Source organism: Schistocerca cancellata, chromosome 9, assembly GCF_023864275.1.
Source record: "Schistocerca cancellata isolate TAMUIC-IGC-003103 chromosome 9, iqSchCanc2.1, whole genome shotgun sequence".
NCBI classification, from domain to species: domain Eukaryota; kingdom Metazoa; phylum Arthropoda; class Insecta; order Orthoptera; family Acrididae; genus Schistocerca; species Schistocerca cancellata.
Window position 1 is genome coordinate 328,429,619 of NC_064634.1, and position 14,891 is coordinate 328,444,509.

The following is a 14,891-nucleotide window of genomic DNA, read 5'->3' on the forward strand; positions in this document are numbered from 1 at the left end:
ATACAGTATTTAGCAGCGTGAGCAACACCACAATCATTATTAAATTTTGACCTTTGTTGTGGTAGGGTTGTTAAGAGTACTCATCGACTTTATGCCTAGAGGAGAGGCAGCAGATGCAGCGGCCTACTGCCAGACCCTTTACCGACTGCGCCGCGCAGTTCAAAACAAAAGAAGGGGATTGCTCTCCAGCAGCACTGAGCTTATTCGCGATAACGCTTGCAGACATTCTACTGCGGGGACGAAGGATTTTCTTCGGGAGCTTAGGTTGGAAGTTTCTGAGCATCCGCCTTACAACCCGCGCTTTACCCCAGAAATGACAACGAACTGAGAGACGACGTTGGTGACTGGTTCAAAAACTTGGCAGCAACTGAATATACAGAAAGCATGGGAAAACTTATGAATCACTACGACAAATGCTCAAATTTGAACGATGGCTTTTGGATAAAAAAGCTAAGAAATCAAAAATAGTGTAAAGTAAGTTTCCTTTCGTTATATCGAATAAAAATGTCTGAAGAAAGAAAGGTTCTCTATTTTTCAGAATGACCCTCGTAATAATGCAAGGCACAATCTTCAGCATGTAAAACGTTACACTTCCTGTAATGTTGCTCAAACTGTTGTGACAAATGAGAGCCAAATTCGTACAGAATACGCAGCTCCAGCATCGGAGCTGTTAAAGTAGGAAATCACGTAAGACTTTAATCAGAGTGACGAGGCCGAGATGTGAATGGGACCTCTCTCGCTTGGCTCAACATGTGTTGCCGCACTAGCTTGACTGCAACACAACGTTCCACACAGGCGCCACGCCGCATCACACCTCGCTTTGCAATCGGCGTGCGCGCCGCTCAGATAGCATCGAGGTCAGCCGCATGCCGACTCATTCTCCCCTTAATAGGATGGGCCCAAGGCTGGGATACAGCAGGCATTTTGCCTCGTAACTCTGACATGTGAGAATATCGCGTGAGGAAATATATGACTACGTACTGCATGACAATGCACTCCATTAAGGATGACGTAGCATTCAAGAAGGTGACGGTAGTTTTGTTCATCTCTTGCGCTCTGTCCTATATATGCATCTAGAAGTTGTCTCCAGGAAGCAGCTGTATGCAAATGACAGCAATGTCCTTTCTAGTCTACAGCGGCGGAGAGAAAAGTGTATCGGCCAAATAGGCAGAAACTTCAAAACCATATGCAAAAAGAAATGTTTACAAGAATCTTACGGTTTTGCACGAAATGAACATCCTGGAAGAGACAAGAATTTATATAGATGTGCACCACAGTGGGGACGATGTTCTTAAAGATGAAAAAGAAATTATAGAAAATATAGATTTTCCTTATGCTTTTCAGAATGGGTTCTGTGTGTTGTGCGGCTGGTCCCGGCGGTGTGTGTTTATCCTTAGGATAATTTCGGTTAAGTAGTGTGTAAGCTTAGGGACTGATGACCTTAGCAGTTAAGCCCCATAAGATTTCACACACATTTGAACATTTTTTTTCTGTGTGTTGTAATCCATATGAATCGATCGCCGTTACTTATCGCTGCATATTAGGTGTCCCTCAATTATTTTAAACAACAGTCCACGCTCAGTAAAGGCGATTTCGTGTTCTATAAACGTTCGCTTTGCGTGAGGAGATACATTTGCAGAATCCAATTGCTTCCATCGCTGGCTTTTCAGGCACGACTCTTCTTTCGTCTTACGTTCTCTGAGCGCCACTCATTGTCCTTACTTTTTTCGTATTACTTCTTTTTGCGATGCTTTCTCTTAAGTAAATTTTTAAGTGCTATGTATTTCTGTACTGTATTTTACCTTTAAAGCGTTGTAATTATGTCCTCATTATTCTTCCCTTTCTCCTGCACAGCTTCACTTCCTTCTACAGGCCATCTCTGTAATCCGCACCTCCCCTGTTTAAACATTGCCTTTTCACATGTCTCGCCATTCTGTCGGTGTACTCTTATTTGTTTCATGCATACTACTTTCTTAAATTGTAGATGATTTGCTATACAACCTTACTTATTTCACTATGCTGTGTTGATGATGATTTTGAACTTGTAGCTAAACAAAATTATTTCTTTTAACATGCTTGTTTTGATGATGTTTATTGGTACTTTCTACTGTACCTTTTTTTTTTCAATTTTGCTCAGGTAACCATTGGAAAATGGCTGTAACGGCCGAAACCGATCGTGGTAATAAAAACTAAAAATAAAAGTGCAACGGACGCTGTCATTTACTTCAAAAAAGTGTACAAGTTTGTGCAAAAAACGCTCAAAATTCTGCCTCATTCTCCAACATGTACGTCACCAGCAATATAGCAAGCTGAGACCAGAACAAACCAAAACGCCTTAGCAAAAACCGTTCTTGATGGAAATGACAACGCTCTTCTTAAATCCCGATTCTAAACTATAATAACCGAGCTGAGAGAAGTTTACTTACTTTTTTTCTTTTTTAATTTGTCATCTCAGTAGGACTCCTATGTGTAAAGTTTAACACAATGAAGAGCAATATACACATTGGATTTAGTTCATTGTACATCAGCATCAACATATACCGTCCAGTCGCATTTATGTGAACACCGTTAAATGTTCGACGCTAATGTGCAATGTCCACAGTCCAAGACGGCAGGTGGCAGCACCGGCGGAGGAGGGTATATAAAGCATGTCGGGGCGGGGGGGGGGGGGGGATGATGTGGACAACAGTGCAGTCGTTGTCGTAATGCGGAAACGGAGCGATATATCTGATGTCCAAAAGGATGTGATCATTGACTTTCAGGCCAATGGTGGAAGCATTTCCGTAACGACTAAGTTTGTAAGCTTTTCGCGTGGCGCCGTGGTTAAAGAATACCGTACATGGCAAAATGAGGCTATCCAAAATCGGCGCAGAGGGGAAATGTTATGTACCACGGGCAGTATGTAAAAGGAGTGAACGATAGGTGCGGCGATGTGTACAGGAGAATAGACGTGCAATTGTTGAGCAACTCACTGTCCAGGTGAAACAAGGCGGCTACGAACGTTGCTGCCTCTGTGGCAGGTGCCTGGTTCATGCGCCCATGGTAACTGCTGTTCATCAGCGACGAAGGCTAGAATCTGCACGCCATTACTGTAGCTGGACATCCATTGAGCGGTGACAGGTCTCCTTTTCAGATGAATCACGTTTTAAGCCCCATCGGACGGATGGTCGTTGGCGTAAACGGCATGAAACGTCTGAAAAGAAATATCCTGCAATAACCGTCGGAAGGGACCGGGCCAGAGGAGGACACGTTATGGCCATAGTCTGGGAATGTTTTCGTGGAATCCGCTGGATGATCTGGTCATTATGGAATGCACAGTGGATCAACATGAATATGCAACTATCTTTAGGGACCACGTCCAGCCCTAGATGGATTTTGGTTTTTCCTCGGCACAGTAGCATCTACCAGCAGAACAATGCAACGTGTCACACAGCTCGCAGGATACGTACGTGGGTGGATAGCACCACGATAAGTTAACCGTACTCCCCTGGTCACCAAACTACCCGGATTTAAACCTAATGGAGAAAGTGTGGAACCCCCTCGATCGGGTCACTGGTTCATCGATTCTCAACCGAGAAAAGCGCTGCTGGTCTCGGCATGTCTCCACATCCCTGTCAACCTTCCATTGACTCTCATCCTCGCAGCCCGCGACGCAAAAGTTGGTTATTCACGCTTTTGACATGTGGTCACGTTAATGTGACTGGACAGTGTAAAATAACAAAAGAATCATATTGTAATTTGGCCGGCTCTTCCAACAAAATGGCATACCCATTGTGCGACTGTGATGTAGAACTCTATGGCAGTCAGGTCTTTTTTGGCTGAATGAATAGATACAACGCTATAATCCATCTCCTATAACGTTTGGTCACCATCGGTTGCTGTCTGCAGACATGCGGCACCACACTACTCTGCTTGAAAGCTGCGAGACGTTGAAATTGTGGTTCAGTTTCTGAAGCGCCTAAAAACGTTCGCCTGTCCTAGGTCTCTCATAAACCATTAATACCTTCAGCTACACTCCGCGGACCGCCTACGGTGTGTGGCATAGGATACTTCGTGTGCCGTTGTCATTTCCTCCCATCCATGTCCCAGTTGCGAATGGTGCGCTGGATGAACAAGTGTTGGAACCCCACCACATGCGCTCGAAACTCTCTAACTTTACTTTCATGGTCTTTTTGCGAGATTAGGGGGAAGCGATATTCTTCTCATTGTTATAGGAAAGTATGTTCTCGGAATTATTACAGTAAGCCACACAGTAATGCATAACGCATTGTTGCGCCTGACACCGGAGTGCGTGGGCATCTTCGAAACGCTTTCGCACACAAGACAAAATGTGCTACTAGTCTTTGGATGTTAGCTATCAGCTGGTCCACCATGGCACACAAAACACTTGAGAAAACTGTTGCAGAAGCAACAAGAAAAGCATGCAAATTCAGAAGAACGCAAAATCCCCAAGACTGGCTAAGCTTCATGGAAGCTCGAAATTTAATGCTGACGTCAATGCGAGATGCTTTTAATAGTTTCCACAATTAAACATCGTCTCAAAATATGGCAGAAAACTCAAAGAGATTCTAGTTGTATGTTAAGTACATCAGTGGCAAGAAACAGTCAGTATCGTCACTGCGCGATAACGATGGAAACGTTACTGATGATGGTGCCACTAAAACGGAGTTACTAAATACAGTTTTCCGTAATTCCTTCGCGAAAGAAGACGAAGTAAATATTCCAGAATTCGAAACCAGAACAGCTGTTAGCAAGAGTGACATAAAAGTAGATATCTTAGGTGTTGCGAAACAGCTCCAATCGCTTAAGAAAGGCAAGTCTTCCGATCCAGATGGTACTCCAGTCAGGTTCCTTTCAGAGTATGCAGACACAATAGCGCCTTTCTTAGCAATCATATACAACCGCTCACTTGACGAAAGGTCTGTTCCTAAAGACTGGAAAGTAGCACAGGTCACACCAATATTCAAGAAAGGAAATAGGAGTAACCCATTGAATTACAGACCCATATCACTAATCTCAATTTGCAGTAGGATTTTGGAGCATATACTGTACTCGAACATTATGAACCACCTTGAAGAAAATGACTTATTGATACATAACCAACACGGATTCAGAAAATATCGTTCTTGTGAACGCAGCTAGCTCTTTATTCCCATGAAGTAATGAGCGCTGTCGACAAGGGGTCTCAGATCGATTTCATATTCCTAGATTTCCAGAAGGCTTTTGGCACCGTCCCTCACAAGCGACTATTAATAAGATTGCGTGCATATGAAGTATCGTTTCAGTTGTGTTACTGGGATTCGTGATTTCCTCTTAAAGAGGCCACAGTTCGTAGTGATACACGGTAAATTATCGAGTAGAACAGAAGTGATATCTGGCGTTCCGCAAGGTAGTGTCATAGGCACTCTGCTGTTTCTGATTTATAAATGATCTAGGTGACAATCTGAGCAGATGACGCTGTAATTTACCGTCTAGTAAACTGACGATCAATTCCAATTACAGAATGATCTAGAGAGAATTTCTGTATGGTGCGAAAAGTGGCAATTGGCACTAAGCAAAGAAAAGTGTGAGGTCATCAGCATGGGTACTGAAAGAAATCCGATAAATTCTGGGTATACGATAAATCGCACAAATCAAAGGGCTGTCAATTCGACTAAATACCTAGGAATTACAATTACGAGCAACTTAAATTGGAAAGACCACATAGATAATATTGTGGGGAGGGTGAAACAAAGACTGCCCTTTGTTGGCAGAACACTTACATGATGCGACAAACGCACTAAAGAGACAGCCTACATTACACTTGACCGTCCTCTGCTGGAATACTGCTGCGCGGTGTGGGATCCTTACCAGGTAGGACTGATGGAGGACATCGGAAAAGTGCAAAGAACGGCAGTTCGTTTCTTGTTATCGCGCAATAGAGGTGAGAGTGTCACTGATACGATACGCGAGTTGGGGTGGCAGTCACTGAAACAAAGGCGGTTTTCTTTGCGGCGAGATCTATTTACGAAATATCAAACAGCAGCTTTCTCTTACGAATGCGAAAATATTTTGTTGACACCCACCTACGTAGGGAGAAATGATCATCATAGTAAAATACGAGAAAGCAGAGCTCGAAAGGAAAGATTTACATGCTCCTTTTCCCCAGCGCCATTCGAGAGTGTAATGGTAGAGATGTAGTATGAAAATGGTTCGATGAACCCTCTGCCAGGCACTTAAATGTGAATTGCGGAGCAATCGCGTAGATGTAGATGTAGATGTTGATGTAGATGTAGATGTACCTGATCTCAGACTAATGAGCGATACTCGAGTATGGGACAAAAGAGAATTTTTTAAGCTACCTCCTTCATCGTCGATAGACTACACTTCCACAAGATCATTCTAATAATTGACAGTCTGGCGTCTGACCACACTACAATTTCTGCATTTTGCCGCCCCACGTTAAATAGCTCCGTACACACACTGCCGGATGTTACTGTTTCCAGTGATTGGCCGCCTGTTTGTGCGCGTCACGTTGCACTGAACAATGTAACTGACTTCATGCCACGTATTCAGCACTGTTTTGTCTCGTCAAGGTTTATTTTTATATTACTTATCCTCGCAAATCAAATTCTGAAAGTGTCATTCTGGTAGTAGTCGGATAGAGCAAGAGATAACACACTACTTGCCAAAAGTTGGTTTCTGGTTTTCAACACGGCCTGGTTCGCAATTTCAACTTGTCACAAATGTTCATTACATTGTACAGTCCACTAAAGCGTAAACAAAAGTGCCATGTATGGACGAGCATAGTCCTGTTGACAAATGGCACGACGGTAACACATTAGGAAGCAGGATATCCGTAATGTACTGTTGTGCCGTCAGATTTCCCTCAATAACTAGCAACCGTGACATGAAGTCATATCCGGTGGCTCCCCACACAATGACGCCACGAGTATCACTGTTCTGCGCCTCCAAAACATTGGAGGCCTCTCCCCAGATTGCCGCCATTCTCGCCGACAACAGTCATCTATGGTAGTGCAGAACAGCGATTCATCGCCGAAGACAGTTCGTCGCCTTTCATCAGCAATTCCTGGTCAGGCGGCAACACCACACGCAGCCATATATGTTGTGGTTTTGATGGCAGCCCACGCGCTGTTTGGTAATTCCCTAGTCCAGCAGCAGCTACTTTCAGACAAATGGTGTAGGACGACACAGAATATTGCACAGACCCCATTACTTGTTCTAGGATGGCAGGAGCAGATATGATGGATTTCAGTGTCCCTGAAACACAACACGGAGATACTCCCATGTGGTGATCAGATACCGTTGACCAGAACCTTAACGACAAGTGTGCCTGTCATCATTTTCCCAGGCAGTGCAACATCGGACCACTGACGCATCCAAATACCCCAGAAATCTTGATATTGCACACTCGACCAGGCCACCAAATGGAGAGCCACACTGAAGCCACTTTCAAACTCTGTCAAGTGCTGATAACGCTGTCTCAATCGAGTACGCAGCATATCTGTGTCCATCAGGTTATCCTGTACCCGCCCCTTATAGACCCTAAAAGACCTGGTATCAGCACTAAAAACAAACAACACCAATGCGCGCTGATGGCCGTTTACCTGTCACAGAGATAATTTACGAATGTATGTGTATGTGTATGAAGATACCTTGACATCCAACCACATCTTTGTGTGCTTCACTTTTTTTGTCGTGTTGTGAATTTCATCTCAGTACTCAGGCCGATGTTAAAAAGCTTTTTTTATATAAGCGGCTTACTTTAGCGTATTGATTCCTAATATTATAACAAAACAGCCATACCACCAACCATTTTATAAAATTAGCGGTTGTAACTATTTTTGTTCTTCTCACATTGGTGATGAATTTGTGATTAATAAAAATCAGAGAAGCATCACAGATTTCGCAAAGAAAGAATTGGCCTCATAGTATGAAAATAAGATTAGTGATAATGAAAAAATTAATGTTCTCTTCCAACTTTGTATAAAAAATGAGTATGAGTGACAGAGAGGCTTGAGTATAATTGAAGGATATTGTTAGTAATTTTTTAGGCAACCAACGGATCCACACTAAATTTATATTCTGGCCAGCAAGGTGAAAGAGTTCAGGAAGTTAGATCGTCTAAAGAGTATAAACATAAACTGACCAAGCAAATCCGAGACAATCTCCGAGGCGTCACCAGGGCGGCACATAGCTCAAAATATAGTGGATGTACAGCATTCCATCCTTAGAATTCGACCTGAAATTCTTATAGTTATTCTTCACTGCACAGTGACTGTCTAATCTGGCAGAACTCCACACGGGGTGCAAGCTGTATAATCCAGCTAACCTTTCCGTTTCAGGAACGCTACTGGTGTACTTAGGTCGATAAGTGGTGTTCAGCACATCAAGATAGTCTTCTCGCATAGACGGTAGATCTCTTGTCATTCCATGGAGTAATCTTGATTATTTTAAGCTCCTCAGCTAATACTTGTTAATATTCGTAATTAACTTCCACGGCTGTATCTGTACACATTTACCATGTCACAACCGGTTTCGTTCGAAAGAGCACCATCAGTCCACACTACCAACAGTCTGCATAAGTATTCCCAGTCTTTAATGTTACGTAAGATGATTAGACTTCTTAGGTTATGATACTGACTCAACTCAGTGGGAATTTCCCACTGAGTTGAGTCAGTGTCATGACCTAAGAAGTCTAATCATCTTACGTAACATTAAAGTGAAATTCTGGAACATGACGACCATATAAATACTCCGGGAGCACCCTTCAGAAGTAATGACTGCACGCCACTTGGCATGCTGTGTACACTAGACTACTGCTTGTATGATCGTCATGTTCCAGTATTTGCCTTCAACGTTACGTAAGATAACTACATTTCTTAGGTTACCATATTGGCACAACTCTGGGGGGTTTCTTATGAAGACTGTTGGCAGTGTAACCTGAAGATGCTCTTTCGACGAAACCGGTCGTAACATAATAAATGAGTACCAGTAGAACTGGTGGTTTCTTGTTATCATCCATGAACCCTCTTTCTTTGGCTGCTAAAACACAATAACCCCTATTCTCTTTTTCGCCTTCCACCTAATTTTACTTCATTCTGCAGAAAGATAGCACCGCTAGCTCTGGCGCACGCAATGTGGCGTAGTGGTCAGCGTCCCTGGTAGATGTGCTGCTTCTCGGCAGTTTAGATCCGTAAACCAGCAGTTATTCGTTATTTAGTGTTTACAATTGCTGGGAGGTTTTTGAAATATCCTTTGTTTATAATGTTTGTGTATTCTGGAATATTCGATGTTTGTATAAACAGCTGTACTCTCTGTTCATGAATTCAATTCCGTGCTGCTTGTTTCTTGGTATCGATAACAAATGTGCTACCTGTTCTAACTGTTGTACTACGTTGACAACCCTGCCTTCGAATCTGCACTTAATTGTTGTTTCTAGGTCACATTGTTTGGTGGAGCCTCGGTATGCACGAAAACATGTACATCGCCGTAGCTCCCATTAGGTTACGTAAAAGCCATCGCCTACACGATCAGGAACCGGAATGCAAACATTACAACGTTCTTTATATGCGAATATTCGAGAGACAGTAGTAAGTCAAAATGATGTTCTACTGAAACAGCAATATACAGTTTCACTGCCCACATAATAGAGTCTTTAAATAGTAAGATGTCACCAATGGGAATTTTCTATGACTTATCCAAAGCATTTGATTGTGTGAACCATGACGTTATGTTACAGAAATTAAATTCCACTGTATAAATGGAACAGCATATGAGTGGTTTAAGTCATACCTACAGAAGAGCAAGCAAAAAGTTTCTTTATATGATTTAAGTGATTTAAAGAAGTTTCCCATTTCATCTAACTGGGGTGAAATTACGTGTTCCACAGGGTTCGATCATGCTCCCCTTCTGTTCTTGATATATGTGAATGATCTCCCTTCTTATCTGAAACAAGAAACTAAACTGAGAATGTATGCTGATGACACAAGCATTATTACTAATCAAGTAAAAGCAATTACAATAGAAAATTATACAAATAATATCTTTGGAAAAGTAATTGACTGATTTTCTGTGAATGGGCTTGCTCTGAACTTTGAAAAAACACAGTACATCCAATTTTTTACTACAAGGAGAACAGTTCCTTCAATAAAAATAACATATCAACAGAAGTCAGTAGCCAGGGTAGAGCATACTAAGTTTTTTGGTGTACATATAGATGAGAATCGGAAAATTCATGTTTTGTATCTCCTAAAGCGACTACGTTTAGTAACTTTTGCAATCAGAATAATGGCTAATTTTGAGGATATAGAAATTAGCAAACTGGCATACTTTGCACATTTTCACTCTCTAATGTCATACGGAATAATATTTTGGTGTAACTCAACACTAAAGCGCTGGGAGGTATCCTCTCAGTGTGCGATTTTGTTGAACAGAAAGTTTAGGAAGTAACAGGGCGCGCCGTTACGTCTGTAGACAGCTGGGGAAGCTGAACACTATAATATTAACCTTTCATCGACAAGACAAATGGGCAGATACGTCATCCACGTCCTCTAATGAAGCCCTACTGCCGACCACAAAGCGCAGATCGACGAAGTGAGGTTAAAGAAAACTGAAGACCCACTCGACGATCGCGAAGCTTTGATGTGAGGGGCTACCGACGATGCTCATCATAGCGAAAAGGGTGTAACTACACGGCCACATCGCGAGGATCCGCCAGCGCCAACGTACAGAGGTCCATTGACAAGATCTAGATTCAACGTCTTGTAATACGCTCCAATGAGAATTTCTGAAACAGAGGATTGCTGTTTCTCCAGGAGAGAGACGATACCGGTAGCTGTGGCGCATGCAGCATACTGTAGATGTTCGCGTCGCTGCCTGGTGTGCTTTGCGGCTCGCCAGTGCAAACCCGACCACCAGAAATTACTTTTTACTTAGGATTTGCCGTTTCTGGAATGTTCTCTGTTCGTATATTCTGGAAGATTCGATACTCGTGCAAATATTAGCATTATCAAATATGCGATGTTTGTGTAAATAGATGCTCTCTCCATCTAGGAGTTCGGATCTGCTGCTTTCGAATCTGGACTTGACTGCGGTTTCGACGTCAAGCTATTCGCCGTATTGGTACTTTCATCGACAGTTTTTTGATTCAAAGAAGTTTATCAAGCTTTTTCTATGTCATTCCTAGAGACCACTTCGACTTCCGAAGCCCTAAGTCCTTCTACTCGTGGCGAAAATCGAATCCCTTTGAATAGGCTATCAGCAACGATCTGCGTGTGTGGCATAAAATTTCGTTTGTGGATAAAGCGATCACTACAAAAAACAAAAGTCAGTATCCACCCATATTATTGTGTATTTGCAGATCAAATGTACTACCATCTATTGCAGGTCCGCAGCTCGTGGTCGTGCGGTAGCGTTCTCGCTTCCAGCGCCCGGGTTCCCGGGTTCGATTCCCGGCGGGGTCAGGGATTTTCTCTGCCTCGTGATGGCTGGGTGTTGTGTGCTGTCCTTAAGTTGGTTAGGTTTAAGTAGTTCTAAGTTCTAGGGGACTGATGACCATAGATGTTAAGTCCCATAGTGCTCAGAGCCATCTATTGCAACATACTAAGATATTTACGAGGTACACATGCGATCAAGGGCGCCCATACCCGCGGGCAAGAGGGGCCGTTTCCCCCCCCCCCCCTTCCGGTCCCACACACTACCCTCCCCCTCCCACGCAGGCTCACAAAAAAAGGAAAAAAAATAGTGAAATCAGCTTTTTTCCAAGAAAACGATTTAACAGACGGTATCATGCACGTTTTTGACAGTGCCGGAACTGGAACTTTTATGGATACTTACAAGTCACCATTCGTCTTCCAAAATATGAAAAATACTTCATACCCCACGTCTGGGACCCCTACAAACTGTCGTATGGACGTCCTTGCATATGATATGTACTATTGTAAGCTGTTCCAGCAAATGTGGGTGCATATGTGACACATAATACAGCCTCTATTCGCAGTCATTTTTGATAAAGAGTTGGAATAGAACATAAAATTTTTCCTGATCAACAAGCCAATTTCCAGAATATGAGAACTATACTTTCTTAAAAAAATGTCGGTTAATCAAGTAGCGTACTGATTAAAATTGTCTCGAATGTTTATTGTGTTTTAAATTATTCACCATATTTTGGAAAAGCAGACCTGTAAGTATGAACTGACTGTATGTGGGTAGTCAGGGAACAATGGGTTGTTACAGAAACACAGCTGGGAGCAAAGATCTCGTGCGGTGGGAGCAAGCCAAGGAGAAAGCTGGAGTATTGCAAGGAGAGCCACAGAGCGTGAGAGGTTCTTAAACTTTTTAAGAATGGCTAAGTTCTTGGCTTTTATCATATTTCCAACAAAGAAGTAGCTCTTTAGTTACGACACTGGTCTCTTATTAAGGAGGAGTCGAGTTAAATATTTCGTTCGACCATCCAAAGTTAGATTTTCCGTTGTTTGTCTTTTGACCTGAATCGAGTGCAGGGATAGACCATTAAACAAGGCGATTATTTTTTTCCTTCCCCCAACACTTTAATATTTTGCTCCTTCTTGAATGATTTCGAGTCTACGTTCGCGCAATGGTTTCTACAACCTACAGACCACCAGCTTCCAACAAAGGCGCGCGATAGCATCGTTAAATCTAACCTACAGTGACGAGCTAAAATAATTATATCAGCGTGAACAAATCATCGGGAGGGATCTAGGCTAATAATTGTACAAGTAATCAATTGAAGAAAGCTTAGAGAATCTGCACCCGTGCGTCGAAGCAGTATGTTGTATACTACACTCCTGGAAATTGAAATAAGAACACCGTGAATTCATTGTCCCAGGAAGGGGAAACTTTACTGACACATTCCTGGGGTCAGATACATCACATGATCACAGGCACATAGACACAGGCAACAGAGCATGCACAATGTCGGCACTAGTACAGTGTATATCCACCTTTCGCAGCAATGCAGGCTGCTATTCTCCCATGGAGACGATCGTAGAGGTGCTGGATGTAGTCCTGTGGAACGGCTTGCCATGCCATTTCCACCTGGCGCCTCAGTTGGACCAGCGTTCGTGCTGGACGTGCAGACCGCGTGAGACGACGCTTCATCCAGTCCCAAACATGCTCAATGGGGGACAGATCCGGAGATCTTGTTGGCCAGGGTAGTTGACTTACACCTTCTAGAGCACGTTGGGTGGCACGGGATACATGTGGACGTGCATTGTCCTGTTGGAACTGCAAGTTCCCTTGGCGGTCTAGGAATGGTAGAACGATGGGTTCGATGACGGTTTGGATGTACCGTGCTCTATTCAGTGTCCCCTCGACGATCACCAGTGCTGTACGGCCAGTGTAGGAGATCGCTCCCCACACCATGATGCCGGGTGTTGGCCCTGTGTGCCTCGGTCGTATGCAGTCCTGATTGTGGCGCTCACCTGCACGGCGCCAAACACGCATACGACCATCATTGGCACCAAGGCGGAAGCGACTCTCATCGCTGAAGACGACACGTCTCCATTCGTCCCTCCATTCACGCCTGTCGCGACACCACTGGAGGCGGGCTGCACGATGTTGGGGCGTGAGCGGAAGACGGCCTAACGGTGTGCGGGACCGTAGCCCAGCTTCATGGAGACGGTTGCGAATGGTCCTCGCCGATACCCCAGGAGCAACAGTGTCCCTAATTTGCTGGGAAGTGGCGGTGCGGTCCCCTACGGCATTGCGTAGGATCCTACGGTCTTGGCGTGCATCCGTGCGTCGCTGCGGTCCGGTCCCAGGTCGACGGGCACGTGCACCTTCCGCCGACCACTGGCGACAACATCGATGTACTGTGGAGACCTCACGCCCCACGTGTAGAGCAATTCGGCGGTACGTCCACCCGGCCTCCCGCATGCCCACTATACGCCCTCGCTCAAAGTCCGTCAACTGCACATACGGTTCACGTCCATGCTGTCGCGGCATGCTACCAGTGTTAAAGACTGCGATGGAGCTCCGTATGCCACGGCAAACTGGCTGACACTGACGGCGGCGGTGCACAAATGCTGCGCAGCTAGCGCCATTCGACGGCCAACACCGCGGTTCCTGGTGTGTCCGCTGTGCCGTGCGTGTGATCATTGCTTGTACAGCCCTCTCACAGTGTCCGGAGCAAGTATGGTGGGTCTGACACACCGGTGTCAATGTGTTCTTTTTTCCATTTCCAGGAGTGTAGAATACTTACATATAAAAACATATCGTTTGCTGATCTGCATGTGTACCAGTGTACGTTACACAGAGATCTTTAGTAATTAATTTAGCTGTTCGATCGACAAATGAATTTTCTGAAATCTTTAATTCTACTAGGTCTTTCTCAGTTTCTTTAAACCAGTTGAGTTTCGTTTTGCGGTTACGGAAAAAGTCAAAGATTTGTTTGGTTAATCTGTTTTTAATTCATTGTGAGAAGATGACCATAAAAATTTATCCTCCTTTTTCGCATAGTATCTGAAAGTTTTTCAATTTTCTTGTTGAGAGTTTCATTTTTGATGTATATAATCTTATTGTGTTGAAATTTTGGTCCTATGGTTTTTCTTAAAATGTTTCTTTCCTTTAGCTCAAGTTTCTCCATTTGGCCTTTGAAATTCATGTTAAGTGTTTCTGCTGCATACAGTGCTTCTGGCTTAATCACTGTCTTGTAATGTGTAATTTTGGCCCCCCTATGAAAGGGATTTTTTGTTGTATGTATTTTTTGTCAGTTTTAATATAGCTCTCCGTCTTCAGATCACAAGTGGCCCATCGGTACCATCCGACCGCCGTGTCATCCTCAGATAAGGATGCAGATAGCAGGAGCGTGTGGTCAGCACACCACTCTCCCGGTCGTTACGACGGTTTTCTGTGACTGGAGCCGCTAC

At 43.8% G+C, this 14,891-nt stretch overlaps 1 protein-coding gene across 2 annotated transcripts in view; it reads left to right on the top strand.

Annotated features, from left to right (window-relative positions):
• Positions 1-14,891, top strand: part of LOC126101063 (xanthine dehydrogenase-like) — a 265,749-nt gene that overhangs the window by 37,869 nt on the left and 212,989 nt on the right. The window lies entirely within an intron of this gene.